Source organism: Panulirus ornatus, chromosome 16 (assembly GCF_036320965.1).
Source record: "Panulirus ornatus isolate Po-2019 chromosome 16, ASM3632096v1, whole genome shotgun sequence".
Lineage (NCBI taxonomy): Eukaryota > Metazoa > Arthropoda > Malacostraca > Decapoda > Palinuridae > Panulirus > Panulirus ornatus.
Window position 1 is genome coordinate 7,125,384 of NC_092239.1, and position 22,936 is coordinate 7,148,319.

The 22,936-nt window shown below is 43.2% G+C and overlaps 1 long non-coding RNA gene across 1 annotated transcript in view; it reads right to left on the reverse strand.

Annotated features, from left to right (window-relative positions):
* Positions 1 to 22,837: 22,837 nt before the first annotated feature.
* Positions 22,838 to 22,936, reverse strand: part of LOC139753952 (uncharacterized) — a 42,407-nt gene continuing 42,308 nt past the window's right edge. The window contains exon 3 of the long non-coding RNA XR_011713792.1: positions 22,838 to 22,925. This is a non-coding gene — a long non-coding RNA (uncharacterized lncRNA). The remainder of the gene's footprint in view (positions 22,926 to 22,936) is intronic.

A 22,936-nucleotide genomic window follows, 5' to 3' on the forward strand; every position in this document is an offset into this window, starting at 1 on the left:
ACAATCACTCTTGGCGATCTTCTATCGTTGACAACCCCGTCATCCACATGTAATCCTTTATGAATATTCACACCATCGTCTTGACACATCAGTGTCCAGCTTGCTGCTACAGATATCCTTAAACTATATAGTACGAAAAACATAACACACTCTACCACATTCTTGGGACTTTAGGCCCTGAGGATAAAGGGTGTTGAATTCCCTCCCATCTTAGGACTGTGGAGGAAGGGTGTAGGACTGTGGAGGAAGGGTGTATAGGACGATGCTCCTCCTAAAACAGGACTAAGTGGGATTATCCGCTGTTGTCTCCGATGAGGGAGGTAGCGCCAGGAACAGACGAAAATATGGCCTCATTCACTCACATCCATTCTTTAGCAATCATGTGTAACATACAAAACCTCCGTATCATTCTAACATCTGATATTGTTTCTGTTCTAATTCAGTAAATAAGGGAAAAAGGGGTCCAACTAAGGGAAAAAATATAAACAGCACTTTTGCGTAGCGTAACAAAGTGCATTTTAGCGCCAATTACATTTCTACAGCCGAACACACAGTGTACGTACCCGTGTTCTGGCTGTGTGCTTCAGTCATACCTCACACTCTCTGTGCCGCAGTGTATATATAGTGACACATCTACGTTCAGTTGCCGTTTGATGATTTACACAAAGAAACACGTTAACTTCAACTGGTATATAATGGGAAGTGTGTCACTAGCTACAGGTTTTTTTTTTTTTTTTTTTTTAAATTTTCCAAAAGAAGGAACAGAGGGGGCCAGTTGAGGATATTCCAAAAAAGGCCCAGTCCTCTGTTCTTAGCGCTACCTCGCTAACGCGGGAAATGGCGAATAGTTTAAAAGAAAAGAAAAAAGATCTGTCAATATTGTAGTAATATCCCAGTATCAATGAGCTGAACACACTCCTACGATTGACATTCGCTGATCCCTGATAGAAAAGAGCCACACACACACACACACACACACACACACACACACACACACACACAGGGACTGTATGGTTTACGCACATAATGGCCTCCCCCGTCGTACGCAGCAGTTCCCTCTATAGTCACTGACAAACACCCCCTTGTCTCCCCAGTCGGCGTACGTGTCCCCCAGATGTGCTCCTGTCGATTGGATGGCTTGTTATTGGTGAACGCAAGGGCGGGGTTGAGTGGGGAAAGGGGGTGGTGGAAATTCCTTCAATCTCGACCCACACTTAGTCACTGCCGAGTTCATCAGTCTACAATGGGGTGTGTGTGTGCCCTTCCCTCACTACCAGCATTTCCATACAGAGTGGGTGGAGGGGGTCAATCACAATGTCCGCGAGATGAACGAGAGACCACGACCCACGCCTGGAGTAAACACACACCCGGGTCCGTCGCCTCTCGAACTGCGCTGTCCTACTCAACAAAGCAATCGCAACGAAAGCGTTCTGTACGGTGGTAAGTGGCCTCCCCATCGCGTAAATTTACGCATTATGTGCCAATAAATCATCAACCGAAAAGAGTACGAAGGTACGAGTTTTAATGCATCTGATGCGTAAGTCCATTAAATCACAGTGAAATAATTATATTTGGCTTCCAAACAAATAGCCATGATGGTGTTCGATTTTCGTATATCGTCGTCTTTTATGACCGACATGGATCGGGTAATTATGTATATGCTCCAGTCATGCCCATCTCAGATTCGGACTTTATATATATATATATATATATATATATATATATATATATATATATATATATATATATATATATATATATATATATATATCCCAGTTTTCACCTGCACACGATCATCGAACATCAAACCAACATCACAACATCTAGTGATACAGTGTACCAATCTGTCTAATGTTTCCACAAAGGATCATCTATAGAAACATTAACAACCTGGGCTGCAATAACCCGCTCCTTAAAGGTAATGTATCCTGTAACAACACAGCAAACACCACACCACACTTGCCTACCTTGCCCCTTACCCCCACACAGAGGAGCAAGCTGGTGACACACAGCCTGTCTCTGGTCGCCAACATTGCCAAAATTATGATGACTGCTTCATGGAACGTTAAGCTCGGCTTTGAGAAAAAGTTAATGGTATCTAAATTATTCTTAAAGGTTCTGTGCTCGCTGAAGTATACTGATGGGCCACTCCTGACGAAGGAGGCTGGTGTATAAAATAGTCTCTGGGTGTAACGGAGCGCAGCTGGATTGTTGTGAAATCGTAATTTGCACGTTACATGCACACTGCATTTACCATTCTGTAATCGTTCATATCATATCATGAAGTGCACCACAGTAGTGTGTGGGTGGTGGTGGTAGTGGTGGCGTGTGTGTGTGTATTGAGGGTTGCACGAAGGGACTAGTGAGGTAGGTGTTGGTGGACACGAAGATGTGGGTGATAGGCAAAGGAATGTTGACCAGGGTGGTATGAGTTGAGTTGGGAATAGTGGCGTGGGTGGTATGGTTGTGGATAGGGAATGGAAGGTGTGTTCTGTGTAGAGGGTATGTGGGGAAATGGTGAGTCTGGAGATGGTTCCAGTTTTGTATAAGTGCAGCATGATCCAGAGATGGGTTTAAGTATGAAGCATCATGTCAACCAGTCTCATGTTAAAGCCTCCCTCACAGCCACTAGTAGGAGGTCTGGGAAGAGCTTACCACACCACCACCAGGCGCTTTACACACAAGTCACTCCTCCACACTGGCTCCAACCCCACTCACCTCAGGTAGACTGGCACGACCCCCTATGCGCATCACATAACTCTACCTCTACCTTGTAAAATGCACTGCTTCGATCACTTCGTCACTAGCACTACCTCGTCCCCAACACTCGCTCCGGTCCCTGAAGCTGAGTCTTACACTTTAACCTGATGATGACACCTTATGAAGGCTCGCCTCGCCACACCCCCCGCCCCTCCCTCCCCTCCCAAGCCCTTCTCTTCCCCACTAGTCTTTTGCACTCTCACTCAGCCACACACTCTCCTTTTCGAAGAGAGAAAACAGGCGTGAATGGAGTCACTGTTTGGGTAAGGCGACCTTTTTGGAGAGAGAGAGAGAGAGAGAGAGAGAGAGAGAGAGAGAGAGAGAGAGAGAGAGAGAGAGAGAGAGAGAGAGACGTTTGACCGAAGGCGGAGGTACACAATCTTGATTGTGGAGGGGGGGAAGGAATTTTTTTCAACCCCCCTCCCCTCTTTCTGAAGAGATAAAGCTGACATAATACGTTCGTGAAAGAGAAATTCACACGTTGTTGTTTGTAAGACGAAGACTTATTTAAGAGAAATTCACACGTTGTGCTTTTTAAGACGAAGTCTTATCTATAAGCAGCCTGAAATTCTTTTTTTTTTTTCTTTCCGCTGCGATGCGTGGCTGGAAGCACTGAAGTTAATCGTGAGACATAACTAGACAGTCTGCAGATGAGGCGCCCCTGGAATAAACAGTGATTGAACGAGGTGGTCCCTCAACATTCAACAGACTACAATTTATTCTTATACATTTTTTAAAATTACAATATTTTAGAGTAATGAGTGATTTTCAGTTTCAATTTATCTATTTCATTTAATCTCTTTTTTTTTTTTGTAGTGTTCTACGCTCAGAGTAATAACTGAATTTTATTAAGAGTGCTTGTTTTAATTTCTACATCCCATTTTCTCTAAATGCTCGTTAACGAATGGAATGGCCGCAACTACCATGTACAAATTTGAGTCTGACGCACTTGTACGTGTTTTTTTTTTTTTTTGTTTTTTTTGGGGAACATTTATAGTTACTCTTGCTCCGAAGGTCTGTGGTTAATGGATATTTAGCATATGCTGGTTTGATAATTCATTTATAAACAAACTGATGATGTCCTGACTAATATTGTCTACTTGTTCTAATGTTTTCTTCAGCAGCGTTACTAGATTATGTACGGCATTAGTCTACCCTTGCGTTTTCTAAAGTAAAAAAAAAGAAATACATGGTATGATTATTTCCAGTTTCGAATTCCGCTGAACCCAAACGTGACGACACTTCTTAACAATGACTGTACATACACGACCCATGTCATCTCAATCTACAAATTGGAAGATCCCTTATCCCTGTAGATGTGAAGTAATGTGAATGCGCTGGATGAATGTAAATAGAGGGATACAACAGTCGTTTCAAAGCTGAGGTAAAACTGACGAAGCAGCATCAGTCTTCAGGCAAGTATTGGTTGCCATGTGGCACTCTCCTCCATGCAGTCCTGGCTGTCATGGGCAGCTCTGCCACTGAACTCTTTCGTAAAACAAAGGTTAAAGCCCTGTGTCAGCTGTGGACGCGCTGACGTTATTCACAAGCGAGTTCAGGTGTTGATGGAACCCCCATCCAGACTGACGGACGGACGCTCGAACAAATGTATGACCCATGGCTACAAAATGGTCCGAGCGTTGAAGAGTGGGAATGGAAGCGATAGAAGCAGTAGCTATAGTAGTAGTTTTGCTGTAAAAGTATTATTGGTAGTTATATAATTCACCAGAAAGGAAAATTTTGGCAGCAGTGTTAATGACAGTGGATGAACTAGTAGTGTCTGTAGATGCAGCAGTAGTCATACAAGGAATAGTGATGATATGAGCAGTTGTAGTGATGATATGAGCAGTTGTAGTGATGATGCTGGTGTTAACATAATTAGTTCTGGCGGATACAGTAATATCTAGTGATAAAAAAAAAATAGTGTTGGTCATAAAGACCCTGCTACATTGACACAATAAAAGGCATCTCTGCCTTTACCAGGCAACTGAACCAGGTTTAGCGACCCAGTGTTACAAAATATTTGTTCCCACTATGGGTGTATCAAGCCTTGAGAGTATATGATGGACGTAAAGTGGAAATGATTGACTCGTTATTTTTGAGTGACATGTGAAACGAATAATTCAGCAAGTGAAAGTGGCAGATACTGTTTGGACACCGTAAACCAGAGGTATGAGAGTACGTGTGAAACACCATGTGAGTGTAAGGGATTGTTTCACTGGAGTGAAATGAAAATGTGAGAACTGGGCTTACTGCACTGTTGATGGTTCGCAACAGAAATGTTGTTGTGAGACTGATGAAAGTGCTCCGACCTAATGGTAAATTATAAATTGGGAAATCCATGTTCTCACTTACGAAATTGCCACTCTGTAAACTGCACATATATTCACACCTCTCTCACTACAGACGAAGGGATGAAAGACGTCCTGAATAACCAGACACAAATAACTGAGGAAACAGATATACCTGGGCAGTAACCCCGAAAAGATGGGGGTAATCTGAAGTGTTTGGTGAGAGTCAAAGTGAAAGAGAGGGTACAAAGTTAAGTACTACGAGGTCCCCATCAGGACACTGCAGTACTGACGGGATATAACATAAAAGCAATGCTCGTTATCTACGGAGGTCGTGATGATACCCTCAAGCAATCTCTGTGCAAGGTCATCCAAGGTCATCTCTCTCTCTCTCTCTCTCTCTCTCTCTCTCTCTCTCTCTCTCTCTCTCTCTCTCTAAAGGTAAAAAAACAAAAGATTAAATTCGTTATACTAATCTTACACAATCACCTTTACCAAAAAATTAGAATATATATATATATATATATATATATATATATATATATATATATATATATATATATATATATATATATATATATATATATTCTTTATCCTAACTTTGCATTATATCTTTATACATTTTCTCTATCCTAACTTTGCATTATCTCTCTCTCTCTCTCTCTCTCTCTCTCTCTCTCTCTCTCTCTCTCTCTCTCTCTCTCTCTCTCTCTCTCTCTCGCATCTGCTAATCTGGGATAACAATCCATCACCCGGGGCAACCGCCATGCCTCAAGGAACGTGCTTCATAAAGCAGAATTATCTCTGGAGGCCTCAGGCCACCCTCGCTCCCCCCAACAGAAACCGAGCGACCTCCTCCTCCTCCTCCTCCTCTCTGCCCACCACAGTCACATCCACGCACTGTCACCAGCAGAGGTATAACACAACGTCAATACCTACTAATTCAGATCTGATGGGCATCTGAGTCAATCAAATTCCCGCTCATTTTTTATGAAGTGTCGTTCATACGATAGACAGAAAAGTATCTTGTCACTTTTTGAGCGAAGCAATATGACACCACGGACGGAGGATTATGAGAAATGCTCTCTAGTCTGGCCTCTCAGTGGCAGCCCTACTCACATGATGTTGTAATACATCGATTGCTAGCGACGTTTCCTGTCATTTTGCCATAATAAACGTTACACCGATTTCATTTTTCGATGGAAATGAGCGTAAAGTGGGGGCTACCATAATTACTGGGAAACTTTACCAACACATTTACGCTTACCAACCTTACCGAAACGTAACGATTCTTGCTGATCATTTCGAAATTCATCAGACCTATCCGGTAAGATACTTTTTCTACCGCGTGTACATACGTAAGCTGTTTCTAAATGGACAATGTGAAGGCCAAATACAAAGTCTCCATGAATGAGGAGGGGAGAGGAGAGGAAAAAATTTCAGCACCCAATATGATCGATGTAAAATCATTCACTTCTTAATAAGTAGTTAATTCCAATATGAGAAGTCCCAAACCACCCCCCCTTAACCTGTCCCTTCCACCTTCCTACATAATACTGAGCGTTTCAGTGTTTGCTCGCGAGTTGAATAAGCCCGAGCAGTCATAACACAGCGATGCTTGCATGCAATGAAATCATCCGCAACTGTCACTTTCAGTGCCTGTGGGCGGCTGGGTCATGCAGCCTCTCTCTCTCTCTCTCTCTCTCTCTCTCTCTCTCTCTCTCTCTCTCTCTCTCTCTCTCTCTCTCTCTTGCCTCCCCTCAGACATGATACGAACTGAACTCGTCGCGGACATCACAGCACTACAACCTTCCTACATGCATCCTGCCTGTGTCGACCAAACAAGCAAGTGAAGGATGAGGGACATACAGGGGACACAACTGACCACATCCAGTCGTATCATTATAACAATGACAATCCTTATCAGGGCAAGTGACTGATGTGTACACACTGGTTTCATGGTAGGATACGTAATGACCCATTGTATGTCATCACGAGCAGACGTGTTCTGATGAATCGTGACTGGAGGTAATTGATATATTTGTAGAAAGATACAGCCTCTGATGTGACTGATACTTCATTGCCACGGTACGACCCTTAAATTCGACGGTGCTACCCTTGAGTTCGACGGTACGACCATTCAGTTCGACGAAGCTACCCTTGAGTTCGACGGTATGACCCTTCAGTTCGACGGTGCTACCCTTGAGTTCGACGATGCTACCCTTGAGTTCGACGGTATGACCCTTCAGTTCGACGGTGCTACCCTTGAGTTCGACGGTACGACCCTTAAGTTCGACGGTGCTACCCTTGATTTCGACGGTACGACCCTTAAATTCGACGGTGCTACCCTTGAGTTCCACGATACGACCCTCGACTTCGACGGTACGACCCTTTGGCTTGGGACAGAGACCTAGTCATCACACTCAAGGGTCGTGTCATCGTGCTCAAGGAGTTACTAACCAGGTTGCCGTGACAAGGCTTACACTGCAGCAGAGGGTAAGGAACAAGACTAATTGAGAAAGAAAAAGTTACTCTATCCTCTCCCTCTCTTTTCCCCTCCCTCTCTTTCTTCCACCTTCCTACCCTTCGCTTGCACCCCACTCATCCTCTGATGTCAGCTAAGCCGTCAGTAACCAGGTGTACGGTCCCATCTGTGTCTCACAGTCGCCTGGGGCGGCTCCAATGCATATCTAAGAATATGAATACTCGACAAGGCGTGCAGGTTACTCGAAAGTAATTTGTGAGAAATGAGAAAATACATGAGACTTTCTTATTTCTCAAGAATCACATTGAAAGTATCAAGTGATAGTGAAGGAAGAGGAAGCCATGTGAGAAGGATGTAATGGGGCTGTGTTGGACCATACCCACACACACACACCTTAGGAAGGGGTCACCGTTGCTCACCAGAGTACAACAACTCACTCAACTCTAACGCGGATATCAGATGTGATGCTCAACATGGCTTCAAGCTGCTATGCCCAGCGACATACTTCACTTAAAGGATTTCGATATCAAGAAAAAATATGAAAAAAAAGATCTCGAAATATAACTCATACTTCACTTGAAAGTCTTACGTACAAAATGAACTTTCTTCCCGCGTCTTTCACGCCGTCAAATTATTTCCGCGTAAGACCCAAACTATAAATCAATGATGCTATTTTTGCCTCTTCCTCTGCATGCTAAAGTTATCAGCAACGACACAACTCCTGAGGCAAAAAGTCTTCTAAAAAAGATTATGATAACACACACACACACACACACACATTATATATATATATATATATATATATATATATATATATATATATATATATATATATATATATATATATATATATATATATTGGAAAGGATCACAATTTTGCGCGTGATCAAGATATTCCTATGAGTCCACGGGGAAAATAAAACACGATAAGTTCCCAGGTGCACTTTCGTGTAATAATCATATCCTCAGGAGAGACACAAGAGAGAAATAAAACAGTCAGTTCATATACAACGAAGGGACGTAGCTAGGACGCCATTTGGTAAACATGCGATTGTCCAAGGCAGACAACAAGCGTATCATAAACTTATTATATGGACAAGAAGGTGAATTGTTTACAAATTTTATCAACAATAAAGTTATCCAATTTGTATAGACCATCACTAATATTAAGATTATAATTCTTTGTGTATTCGATATATATATATATATATATATATATATATATATATATATATATATATATATATATATATATATATATATATATCTGTGAGTGAAAGGTCACCTTTAACTAGGTTGTGTCACTGGAAACAGACTTTGAAGAGGAAATTCTGTTTAACACCTGAACCCTTTATCAAAAATGGGTTCTGGGGCATTCATAAATGAATTAATGAATTCATCAATTCTTTTCTCTCAAATACCTATTCTCAGTTTCCTGAAAAGGACGAATAAAATGATCTAATTCCTTCACATCGTCACTAACGTTTATGTATAATGCACCGAAACCACATCCCCGTCCACAACCAAGCACCACAGGCCCCCTCCATGGCTTCCCCTAATCGCTTCAAATACCCTTATATTCGCTCGCCCCAAATCTCATCTGCCTGCTTTTTCAGTCTCTGCAACTTCCTCTTGACCTCCTGCCGCTTTCTCCTTTACTCCTCACAATCACTCGCACTCCTTCCCTGCAGATAATGCCCATTACTTTGTCTACCATTCACACCACCCATCATCCACATGCAACACACTTCTCTCGCACTTGTCATCACAGACTCCCTAAATAACTCCTCTTTCTCCACAAAACTCTCCAAGATTCACTCACACACTTACCTCCTGCCATTCTTTTCTCAATCTCGCTCACATGGCATCTCTTCGCACAAGCCTGCATTCCAAGCTGAGTCATACACATATACAAATAAATTACGTATCATAAAGGGTAAAACGGATCAGAGGGTATAGCCAGATATCTTTTGCTGTTTATAACGTTTAATTAGTTCTATCGCATAGCCTTAACCATTAGAGGGAATAGTATTGTCCAAGTTAAGCATACAAAGGCAAATGCAAACAATACCATAAACACAGGAAATTGCATTCAAATTTACAAAGGCAAATAATTAGCGAAATCTCCCCAATGTTTGTTTTGCAAATATTGGAGGTGGAGTGGCGGGTGCCTGGGGCTGTGCGGCGGCGGTGGCGGCAACCAATTATGGTGGCACACACACACACACACACACACACACACACACACACACACACATGCCGATACCTTCACGTGTTTACTGCCGCCCGCTGCCCACCTCCCAACCCTTCTCAATCTCTCATTTCACGCCTCACTTTTGTACCTCCCTGGGTCCGTACTGTTCTTTATATTTCTCTGGTTTAACGATCTATCTTCCTTACATTTTCCACACTTTCTCCTTCTTGTCTCTTCGTCTATGTACGTTGTCTGTCAACCAGTTTCCATTCTCTTCTCTTTTTCTTTTTTGTTCCATGTCTTTTCTTTTCTCGCTTCCTCCGATCTTTCCTCTGAATCGCATCATCCACCCATTTATTTCTCATATTCTTCTCTTGTCCCTCACCTCCTCTCACGTCTCCCCTGCCATCTTTCCTTATGCCCTCAGTCCAGACTCTCTCTCTCTCTCTCTCTCTCTCTCTCTCTCTCTCTCTCTCTCTCTCTCTCTCTCTCTCTCTCCCTCTGTCACTATCAGTCCCTCTGTTCTAACTACCTCTCCACAATCATCTATATCCTTTTTCTTCGTCTTTCATCATCTTGTCTTCCTCTCCTTTCTTCTTCATTTCTTTTTTATCCCCTATCCTAGATATCTTCGTCCCTCCACTGAAACCTAAATTTACTTTCTCATTTACTCGTCTAAATGAAAAAAGAGAGGAAAAAACTAGAAATCCCACTCCACAGGCTTGTCTGAATGGTATTGGAAATATCCCACTCCACAAGTCTCATAACAGTACGTAATCATCCCAACCCACAAAAATATGCTTAAGGGTCGTACCTCTGTGCTCAAGGGTTGCGGCCTCGTGCTCAAGGGTTGTAGCCTCATGCTCAGGGGCTGTAACCTCGTGCTCAAGGGTTGTGGCCTCGTGCTCAAGGATTGTAGCCTCGTGCTCTAGGGTTGTAGCCTCGTGCTTAGGGGTTGCAGCCTCGTGCTCAAGGGTTGCAGCCTCGTGCTCTAGGGTTGTAGCCTCGTGCTCTAGGGTTGTAGCCTCGTGCTCTAGGGTTGTAGCCTCGTGCTCAAGGGATGTAGCCTCGTGCTAAAGGGTTGTAGCCTCGTGCTCAAGGGTTGTAACCTCGTGCTCAAGGGCTGTAGCCTCGTGCTCAAGGGTTGTAGCCTCATGCTCAAGGGTTGTAGCCTCGTGCTCAAGGGCTGTAGCCTCGTGCTCAAGGGTTGTAGCCTCGTGCTCAAGGGTTGTAGCCTCGTGCTCAAGGGTTGTAGCCTCGTGCTCAAGGGTTGTAACCTCGTGCTCAAGGGTTGTAACCTCGTGTTCAAGGGCTGTAACCTCGTGCTCAAGGGCTGTAACCTCGTGCTCAAGGGCTGTAACCTCGTGCTCAAGGGCTGTAGCCTCGTGTTCAAGGGTTGTAGCGTCGTGCTCAAGGGTTGTAGCCTCGTACTCAAGGGTCGTAACCTTGTTTTCAAGGGGTCGCACCCTCGTACTCGAGGAGTGAAACAGAACACATTCGACCTATCATAAACCCATTGGCTCGTCATTGTTACGGACCTGAATGGCGGTATTGCATCACAGGTGGAGTCATTACCTTTAATTGCGATATTAATCATTGCGAAACTGTACATATAATAACGAATAAATGTTTCTATGTTTACTGGTGCAAAATGTACCATTTGCAACCACGTATTTAGGTTCGGGTTCTCGTATCAAAGATCTCAGGGTACAAACACACATACCAGCTGTGTCTGCACGCTTGGGGTGTACGTGAGTCTGTTCCCCGCTTCGAGTGTCAAATACAGATATGTGTCATCCATTTCTGTTGTACGTAAACGAACATCCAGAGTCACAGTGTCAAAAAAAAAGGGCCTGTATGTATAAACGTCAGATTGGTTGTAATTCGGCATTAACGATGATCCATAATTGGCTCTACTCATAGTCCTGTCACAAAAGCTTGGCTGGCTCTGGTTTACAGTCCTACCAAAAAACTTGACTGGCTCTAGTTTACAGTTCTATCATAAAGCTTGACTGGCTCTAGTTTACAGTCCTATCAAAAAGCTTGACTGGCTCTAGTTTACAGTCCTATCAAAAAGCTTGGCTGGCTCTAGTTTACAGTCCTATCAAAAAGCTTGGCTGGCTCTAGTTTACAGTCCTATCAAAAAGCTTGGCTGGCTCTACATAATCTTATCACACAAGGCTTTGCACACACGTAAGTTTAAAGTATATAACATCAACATCATAACGCCTGAAGTGGGTTCTCAGCATCACTGACGTAACTAAAACGAGAAAACTGATGTGGTGAAAATTAGGACTGGAGTTGTTGGATGCCCCGAGCCAATACGTGATATAAAGACCGACCCCTTCGAACAACCTGGTTCAGGAAATTTGGCGTCCGTGCCCTCTGGCCAGCCCGTGCCGTCTCAGTTACCATAAATCAAAAATGAAGAATCAAGGATAACTTTATTTCAGTAAAGCTTACGAGTCCCTTTTGATCTTTTGGACTGGATGGCCGGTACGAGCAGCTGTTACGGGAGAGGGAAAAGACGCCGCCACCACCACGCATGTGGGTAAATACAGGAAGGATTCTCCCTCATGATGCTTCTCCAGTGGTCTGTTTACTATATTCGCCCTCCGCACCCGTGACACCGTGGGATCGCAATCACTACTGTAACACCTGAGTCTCCATCTTCACAAAGCCTTGTATACTCCCCAGTTTCCCAATCTCTCGGTTCATTACGCTTAAGGTTTACGCTCCTTTGCCTGGGTTATTAATTCACCTGTTGAGGCGGTTTCATTCTTCGCACTGTTTTCCCCCTTTTCCTCCTCCCCCCCAGCGAAACTTAAAAATTTCTAACGGTGGCAAGAGACAAACGCCTCGGCTTCATGAAACCTAAACGATTCTGCGACAAAAATTTTGGATCTTTACCGCTTACACGTGTTATACCAGCGGGGTGCAGAGCTGAACCTAGCTGGATATATATGTGTTCTACATGTATCGTGCGTGTATATGGGTGTACCTAGTCTGCTTCATACCCTCATATTCGCATCGACCATTGGCCAGACGTGTGAGGCTTCAAGTTGTACCCCAGTATGACTTGAAGCCTCACTTATGAGGCTTCAAGTCATATTGGGGTATAACATGAAGCACCCACCGTTATTCAGACGAACTGTGATGCGCAAGTCGACCACATACTGTGATTACCTATAGACCAAATGTATGCGCCTAGCTAAGATGTGGTCCATCATGAAATGGGTCAAGAGCCACTCCGCGTTCATCACGCTTCCAGGGTACCAAAAGTGAGAGGCAGTCCAGCAGGTCTTCCTCTGTAGCAAGTATGTGCGGACGTACTACGGGTTTGAGATGGCAGTCCACATGTCGATTTCTTGGGCCTTAACCACGACGGTGTGAGCCTTGAGCACGACATAACGACCCTCGAGTACGACAATAACCCCCCCCCCCCCTAGATATGATGGACTCACCCTCAACCTAGCCCCTTAGAGTCAGGTCAAAGGTTATAGGCCATCATATCCAAGGGCAGTACCAACATGCTCAAGGGTCGTACTGTAGCTCTCCAGCGGCTCAGAATACCGTGGCCGGAAGGTAGTAACCAGTGCTCAACGAATCTTTACGACTGTGTTACTGTCCTCCGGCAGATAACCTCGTCAAAGACCAGTAGGTCCTCTGTCATCTGTCTTCCCCCATGAAGTACTGCTGCTATGACTACGGAATGGGGGAGGAGGGAGCGAGGCAGTAGAGGCTGCCGGCCAGGGATCACACACACTAGCACAGCACTCTCCGCTAACGACGTCCTCCCTACCTCGCCGAGGCCGTTTACCGAACTATTGCCATAAAAGGTGTAATTGAAGCCTCTTAAAATTCCGGGCTAGTTCGAGGTATATGATACCTGAGAGAGCGAGACAGGCGAGGCCGCGGCCTGACTCAGCTGAAGCTTAATGGGTGCGGGAGGCTGCGGTAAACTGCAGGACTGTACAGCCGGAGGACAGGAGTGGGCACTTCGTCCAAGGCCTCCAGCTGCGTGCACTGAGTGAGACACGGAGAGAGAGAGAGAGAGAGAGAGAGAGAGAGAGAGAGAGAGAGAGAGAGAGAGAGAGAGAGAGAGAGAGAGAGAGAGAGAGACCATTCCATTTCATTATAAACTACAACTTGGAAATCTATTTTTTGAAACTTATAATTCGTTTGTGGGTTAATACATCATCGCCAGACCCTTACAAAGGCATCACCATGTTCAAACGGTATCATTACCCCAATTTCGTGGTGATATAATCTCGCCCCCACGTTATCACCACCACACAACCACACATTCATAATGATCACTAATCACCAAACCCTCAGAGGTTCATTGCAGTGATGTCACAGCGTCAGCACCAAGCCTTAATATCGTGAGCATACCAACAGTGTCACTAGGTTCCCCTATGGCATATATATGTGGTTTGGGCACATGGAGAGAATGAGTGAGGAAAGATTGACCAAGAGGATATATGTGTCGGAGGTGGAGGGAACGAGGAGAAGAGGGAGACCAAATTGGAGGTGGAAAGATGGAGTGAAAAAGATTTTGTGTGATCGGGGCCTGAACATGCAGGAGGGTGAAAGGAGGGCAAGGAATAGAGTGAATTGGAGCAATGTGGTATACCGGGGTTGACGTGCTGTCAGTGGATTGAATCAAGGCATGTGAAGCGTCTGGGGTAAACCATGGGAAGGCTGTGTAGGTATGTATATTTGCGTGTGTGGACGTATGTACATACATGTGTATGGGGGGGGGGGGGGGTTGGGCCATTTCTTTCGTCTGTTTCCTTGCGCTACCTCGCAAACGCGGGAGACAGCGACAAAGTATAAAAAAAAAAAAAAAAAATATATATATATATATATATATATATATATATATATATATATATATATATATATATATATATATATATATCACCACCATTCCCTCACATCATCACCAACAAAATCTCAATGGAATCAAACTGTAAAGAATATAATCACCAAGCTATCACAATAAATTCCACACACACACACACATTACCTAACCTTACATTAAATACTGTCTGTCTAGCCTTAGGGTTGTGTAATCATTGGAAAGTGGGCAGGAAGGATATGGGTGTGTTTAATTTTTTTTTTAATGAATGCAATGTGTAACGTATTTCTGTATTACTGTATTTGACGCCATTGATTTTGAACCCCACAATGTCTAGTATATGAACGGAGTTCTGGTAAGTACAGGGGGTTTACCTAATAAATGGAGGTATTGCGTATTTTCTGCAATTGCTTGTAGAGTATTTGCGTCACTGGGGATGAGGCGGCTCAGCAGAACACACTGGGCGTTTTGTGCACCAGTGGCTGTGGCAAGTCCATACTTCTGAGTGGTCCTTTTATGGGGGAGGCCAGGTGGTGTGTTAATGGTGATACAAAGTGGAGCATCTGACGCGTGCTATTCGGTGATGAGGGTATGGCATTGTGGGACAATGTGCTCTGATGGTCCTAGGCTGGGGATAATGTCACCGAATGACATTCACAGCCAGTATTCTCCCTCCCGTTCCTGCAAGATAAATAGCCTCGGGCTGTCCCCGGCCTCTGTGGCGGGCCATGGTGATGATAATGTGTATAGTAACAGAAACACTCATGTCGCCATTACGGGATCCATAACCTAGTATTTAAATTTCCAGCTTCCACACAAGCGGTAACGCTTCGATTACTGTTGCTAAAGGGTACTGTATATTATGTATATATAAGCAAAAAATATTCGTTAATAATTGATGTTAAACTCTACATGGTCATGTCTTGCACAACCTCTTAAAATGTTTGAAATCGTAAGACTGCGGCAAATTTTCCACCGCGGCCTCCACTAACATCAGGCGACACCAGGAGCCTCCCATGTCGCGCTCCCTGCCTCCCGATCAAATTTCTCTCTCCCATTTTTTTTCTCTCTTTCTTTCAACTTTCGCTCTTAGGTTACACCTTTGTGGTCATTTCTTTCACTCTTCTGCGCCATTACTTCCTTCTCAGGCTACATCAAACATCGAGGTGTCTTAAGCTAGTGTTCACACATTCACAATACGCTCCCTTAACGTCAATGTATACTCCCCATAATGTATATTCACCCAGAATATACACCCCCAACTCAAAACACAGTGTCAAGATCATCTACAACACGCTGTGCAATGCTCAACACACTCCCAGATCCACAACTGAGTCTCCCATCCATAACCCACAACATTACCCTAAACCTAAAACACACGACCTAACCATAAAAAAGTAAACTCCCTCTTCCACAACATCTACCCTTACTTACATCTTATTACAACCATCCGCAACATACTACCCAATCCATAGCAGTCCCCCACACCAGATTTCCCTATTGTAAGCACCACTACGCGCTAGCCAAACCTTTTGGCAAAAATTATCTCATAACTACTCATAAATAAACACACACATTGTCTTAGTCAGCCAGCACTTCAGTACCTTTCAGGTTTCTCTCTTTTGTTTCTGCCTCACCCACACATGGGCTGCTGGCATTCCATCTACAACCACATAAAATCTTCCATCTCGCACTGAACACATGGCACATCTAACTCACACGACTCACTTCTTTGAAACTCTCTCTCTCTCTCTCTCTCTCTCTCTCTCTCTCTCTCTCTCTCTCTCTCTCTCTCTCTCTCTCTCTCTCTCTCTCTCCCAGTCCATCCAGCTGTGCAGGCAATGCCTGTTCATACTCGTCACATATTTTTTCTCCTCGACACACCCCATTCCACCATGCTGTTCTAGTTCTCTTCTACTTTTCCCTATATCGTGTTTGCATATTTCACCCCAACGCATGAAACAGATAAGAGGATGATTGACGTGAGCTGTTGCAATGTTCGGGCTGGTGTTGATCGGTATCTGGATCGCAGCCTGCAGTATGCGAATCCACATTCCCTGACCCCCAATCAGTATCATACAGGACCAGCAAGCAATTTGCCCTCAAGGACAAGCGGGAAACTACTTAACAAATGTGGGACCAGTATAGATGTTGTTTGTTCCATCTCATAACCCTGACAGTCAAGGAAATGTGTTGTTACGACTAGGCTACTCCGTCGCCCGTTACGACTAGGCTACTCCGTCGTCCGTTACGACTAGGCTACTCCGTCGCCCATATACAGCAATCTAGGACTCTAAATAATGCAATAACATCAGTAACCTTCTGTCACATCCCTCGTACTGCTTGATAATAATCCATGACAAATAACTAAGCCTAATATACACTATCTCTTTAAATGTTCCATCACTCACTTCATTTTTTCCTTCTTTCCATATACACATATGGCACGAATTCTTCATTTCACACCATTTTTTTTTTTCATGTTCTAACCAATCATGTCTCAAATCACCTGAGCCGAATTACAGAACACTTTACCGTATCGGGAATGTGGGCGAAATAGTAAATGATAAATTTTTTCGTTAAAAAACACGGTTGAGAATTGGTCGACCCATCCATCATGCTCAAGTTATTTCTTCCAAGTAATGTTGTATTACTGTCAGGTATGTTGTTAGTACGCTTTACAACTTATCCATCAGAATCAGTCAAAATTATGCCAAGCCAGTCCAGAATATAACGCTGTCCTGTCGTAAAAAAAGTATTACAAGAAGCACTATATACACTGAACAGCAAAGTAATATATATATATATATATATATATATATATATATATATATATATATATATATATATATATATATATATATAGTCAAACTTTACTATCTCCCGAACAGTTGCTCTTTTTATATGAAGGGCCGATCCATCCTTGTATGGAGTACTGCTCTCACATCTGGAATGGTTCTAGCTCTACATCCTTACTTAATTTACAGAGTTGAGTCGAAAACGTTCCAAGTTACAAACTGTCCCAGGCGTCAATGTTGGTGCACTTTCCCACTTCCACAGGTATTACTCTGGTCTTTGCTCCAGAGACTTGGCTGCATGTGTGCCCCCACCACTAGCTAGGCCACGCAATACTCGGCAAGCTGCTGCCTCAAAGGATTACTGTGTGGCCGCTCGCAACTCAAGGGTGTGCCTATTGATAACTGTTTCTCTCCATACACCTCGAAGCTTTGGAACTCTCTAGCCTCTCATGGTTTTCCTAATTACTATGACCTGGCACATTCTAAAACAAAGGGTTTTCACTTCCTCCAGAATTCGTAAATACTTTCCCCTGTCTCTTCTTTTCCCCTTTCACTAAACTCCCGTAATTTCAATTAGGGCCCGGCCTTGATGTGGACTTTTTTGTTCGTGACTCGAGAGCCTCAATCGTAAAAAAAAAAAACAGAAAAAAAGAAAAAAGCTGTAGCAATCAATTCAGTATTTCTAATTAACGCTTAATACTATACATGGAACACATCCATCAAAACGCACCACATGACATATCCCAGCATAGCACTACATTATGACGCACCACATAACATATTGCAGCATACCAATACATAATGAAGCACCACATAACATAGCACAGCATACCAATACATCATGACACACCACATAACATACTACAGTATACCACTACATCATGACACACCACATAACATACTGCAGCATACCAATACATCATGAAGCACCACATAACATAGTACAGCATACCAATACATCATGACACACCACATAACATACTGCAGCATACCAATACATCATGAAGCACCACATAACATAGTACAGCATACCAATACATCATGACACACCACATAACATACTACAGCATACCATTACATCATGACACACCACATAACATACTACAGCATACCAATAGATCATGACACACCACATAACATACTACAGCATACCAATAGATCATGACACACCACATAACATAGCGCAGCATACCACTACATCATGACACACCACAACATACTGCAGCATACTACATCATGACACCACTGCAGCTTACCAATACATCACGACGCACCACATAACAGCGCAGCATACCAATACATCACGGCGCACCACATAACAGCGCAGCATACCAATACATCACGGCGCACCACATAACAGCGCAGCATACTTCAGCATCATTGTATCCCGGTAGGAGGAAACTCTCAGTAATTCTGTTGTAGTTGAGTCTAATTCTGTTTGCCTGCAGAGTTTGTTTTACCTGTTTGCTTGCAGAGTTTATTTTCACCGTGCTTGTTGTTGGTGTGTTGTATGCCGAGGCAAAAGCCCGGACTGTGGAGGCGATGGATATCACACACACAAACACACGCGTGCTCCAGGCTCCCCCCAATCCCCTACCCCCATGCCACACCCTCCCGATAAGCATCGCCTGACACTCGTCAGATACATTATCCCGTGTGTGTGTGTGTGTGTGTGTGTGTGTGTGTGTGTTCTCAACCCTCCCTCCCTCCCGTTTCTCTCCTCCCCGGCTACCAGCCTTCCACCCCATCCTAGCTTTGGTAGCGGTAGTGGTGTGTGGTGTGAAACACAGCAGAGAGGGAGGAACAGGATGGTCTCCCCGGACCCCGGCCACACATACTCACCAGCTCAAGCCGAGCCACACTCCACCTCGTTCAATTTGGGCGGTGGGTCGGGGGCGCGGGGCTGGGCCCAGCTCTGAGGGCGGCCACACCACCAGCACGGCCACTGGGGGACCACCCGCCAATTCCACACACACCCCCAGCCTACCGTTCAAAGGCTACTTCCAAAAATTACTTCGTCCAGATTTTTTTTCTTCCCCTTAAAACTTTGAAAAAATACTTTTTCTTCACGCTTTATTCTGGTTTATTTGGTAAGTCTGTTCTGCAACGCGTTAGTGTATAAGATTACGTTGATAATTTTCAGAGTGAGTTCTGATGGGTATTTACTTCGCTTTTAATGTTATTTCATAGCTTGATTCATAAGCAGAGGTCTCATGAAATATGTAAATTCTTAAGAAAAATAAGATGAAAATCTATTCACACACACACACACACACACACACACACAAAAGGGACCTCCGTGGTGTAGTGGTTAGCGTTGATGACCATGGGCCGCCTGCGATCAAACCCGCATGGATTCGAATCCTAATCGCGGCAGCTGGATCACAATACACCCAGCTGTTCATCCTCCCCTCGGCCTTGATCGACAGAATGGGTACCTGGCATAAGCCAGTTATATATATATATATATATATATATATATATATATATATATATATATATATATATATATATATATATATATATATAGGAGACAGATGGATAAATGATTTATTTTCTTCAACAGAAAAAATTAATGCTCTCATACGCTGACAACTATAAATTCCACCATTTCTTTCACATCCGTTCCATCGTCTCCTGTCCGAACAACGTCTCGTCTCGTCACAACTGCCTCAGTAAATTCAAATTTGGACAGGATTTCCCAGTGGGGCAGTCGGAAACCTGGTTACGTTTAATGCCTCTACAACCCAATTTTTTCCGACTTCCCTTCCTAAAACCCCTCCTTACAACTTTCTTATCCCCTTTGAAGACTCCGTAATTCCATCACTCAGCACAATAAACATACTTGGCATCATCGTAACGGCTAAGCTATCTTAAGACCCATACGTTACACAAATAGTTGAGCCTGCCCTATAAGAAAAATGGCTCTTCAGAAAATGGGAACCTTATTCAGATGCCTCAACGTCATCCCTCTTGAACAGTTGCTCCTATTATGCAAAGAATTGATTCGTCCTTGTATAAAGCATTGGTACTACATCTGAGGACGCTCGAAGTCTATATACTCGTACTTAACAGACAAAGCAAAGTCTGAAGTAATCCTATCAACAAACTCACCGATTTGACCTCAAAATTTGTCCCACTTGTACTAACTACTCTTCGCTGTGTTGCTTATCTTTCCCTCTTTCTGTACATACTACTTTCGTTCCTGCCTAAAAGTTAGCCACTTCTGTGCCCACCTCCAAAAGCTACATCACATAATACTCACCACTGATTACCATGTCGCTATTGGTAACTCACGGATGAACCGTTGTGATGTCTGTTTCTTTCCCCTACACTGCTAAGCTTGAAAACTTTTTACCCCTCCATGTTTTTCCTAACACCTAAGACTTTTCTCCTTCTAAATGACGTTTTCCACTTCCTCCAACTCTGATCATTTTTCCCTACATTCTCTTCAGTTTTTTGTCTTTATATCTCTTTTTTAGACTTCACTGAAGGTCTGGCCTTATAGAAGACTGCTGCATGCGTGCAGAACCCACGACATACAGAAATTAAAATATACAGGTCAGCACAAACGATATAGACTATATACACTGACACACAGGAAACAGATCACACTTCACAACGCCATAATGATTACTGCTATCACAACACTCATAACAATAACAGTCGATAATGTTGTGACAGGATACTGTACAATACTATAGCTGTGGAGGTATGATTATGTAAAGATTATTGTATAAAATATCATAACGTGATTATAAAATGATTAGATAAGTTATCTTTTTAAAATGCTTTGTTTACAGATGGATATTGGTGTGTGTGTGTGTGTGTGTGTGTGTGTGTGTGTGTGTGTGTGTACTCTGAGGCTAGAGCCATGGTGTGTGACTGTGTATCAGGTTGTACGGAAAAAAGAGATTTTTCTATAACTTTTGGTAGGAATTTACAAAAACAAACCCAACTAACTTAATCTAATATAACCGAAAAAAAAAAAATACTCCCTTAACCCAGTCTACTTTTTAACCAGACGAAAGTTAACTTTGAAATCGATAAAATGTACACGACCATAATATACTAAATGATATAAATCTATCTACCTATATCTATATCATTATACAACTCCCTAGGACTTCTTTCAATGCTTGCGCTACACTCAGAAGCAGGGACAGGATGGACTCCTTTGAAATGACAAGATTTCTTTTTATTTCTTACGCCAACCGACGATGATGTAGCTTCACCAGAATGACTTCACTCGTTACGTAACCTCAAACAGGAGAAACCGGCAACAATCTCTCTCTCTCTCTCTCTCTCTCTCTCTCTCTCTCTCTCTCTCTCTCTCTCTCTCTCTCTCTCTCTCTCTGTTTATATATATATATATATATATATATATATATATATATATATATATATATATATATATATGTGTGTGTGTGTGTGTGTGTGTGTGTGTCCCCACGCAGGACAAATGACAGAAATAAAATCACAGCAACACAATCGTAGTCGGGCACTCTCGTGACTGAGCCAAGAGACAATTGCCGTTTTAGTGTCATGACCTCACAGTTAGTGGTGTCCGTACGTGGCCGCAGCAACGCTCGCTCACAATACTATGTCGGCGGGGGAAAAAAAAAGAAGAAAAAAGTAGTGCGGGCGAGGCTGATGGTATGGGAGGTAGTACGCCCGCGCGCCGCCTAAGGCACCAACTGCCAACCCAACCAGAATTTGCTGTCCAGCGCGTTTTTTTTTTTTTTTTTTCTAAGATATCCCAAACGGAGCGGTGAAATCTTTGCGAGATTTACTGCTTCAAACCCACATTCAAAGCGTGTTATATGAGGTTACAGGACACGGAATTTGAACGATTTACCTATACTATGGGAGTGTAGCGTCCCTGATTTTAGATATGTATAAACTGACGAGTACTACTGGTACTTTAGGACAAGTATTCATCAAAAACTTATGAATGTTTAAACGCTCTTGGTATGCTTACGAAGAAGCTAACAACATATAATCACTGTGCAGTAATCTTTCTACAATGGAAAAAAAAAAAAAAGGCCTGTCCGTCTACATATCTATACATGTGACCGAAATTGATGAAATCCAAAACACCATTACGGATTTTCTTCAACCCTAAGATTTTTCCTCCATATTTAATGGTTTATGTCTACCACAGCTAATCGTGGTGGCCCGTGCCAAACATAAAGACCAGCCACGGTAACAAGACAGACCACTACTGACAAGCTACAATACCCACAGAGACCTACATCTTAACCTTACACTGTTGTGACAAACGTGGATATAAACACAGTACGTACGCACGGAGAAAAAAAAAATATGTATCTATATACATCAGGAAACGCAAAGTCGAGTAAAAACGGAAAACACAAAAAGGCTGAAAATGGCAAAACTACAATGGATTCACGAAAATATTCATGCAAATATAGAAAAAGTTCTAGAAGGACTACGGACGGTGGCTGTCTCCCTACCTTCTCAACGGCTGCATATGTAACGGGTCCAGTTGTCCGCCCACACCACCATCCGTCTGTGGAGACA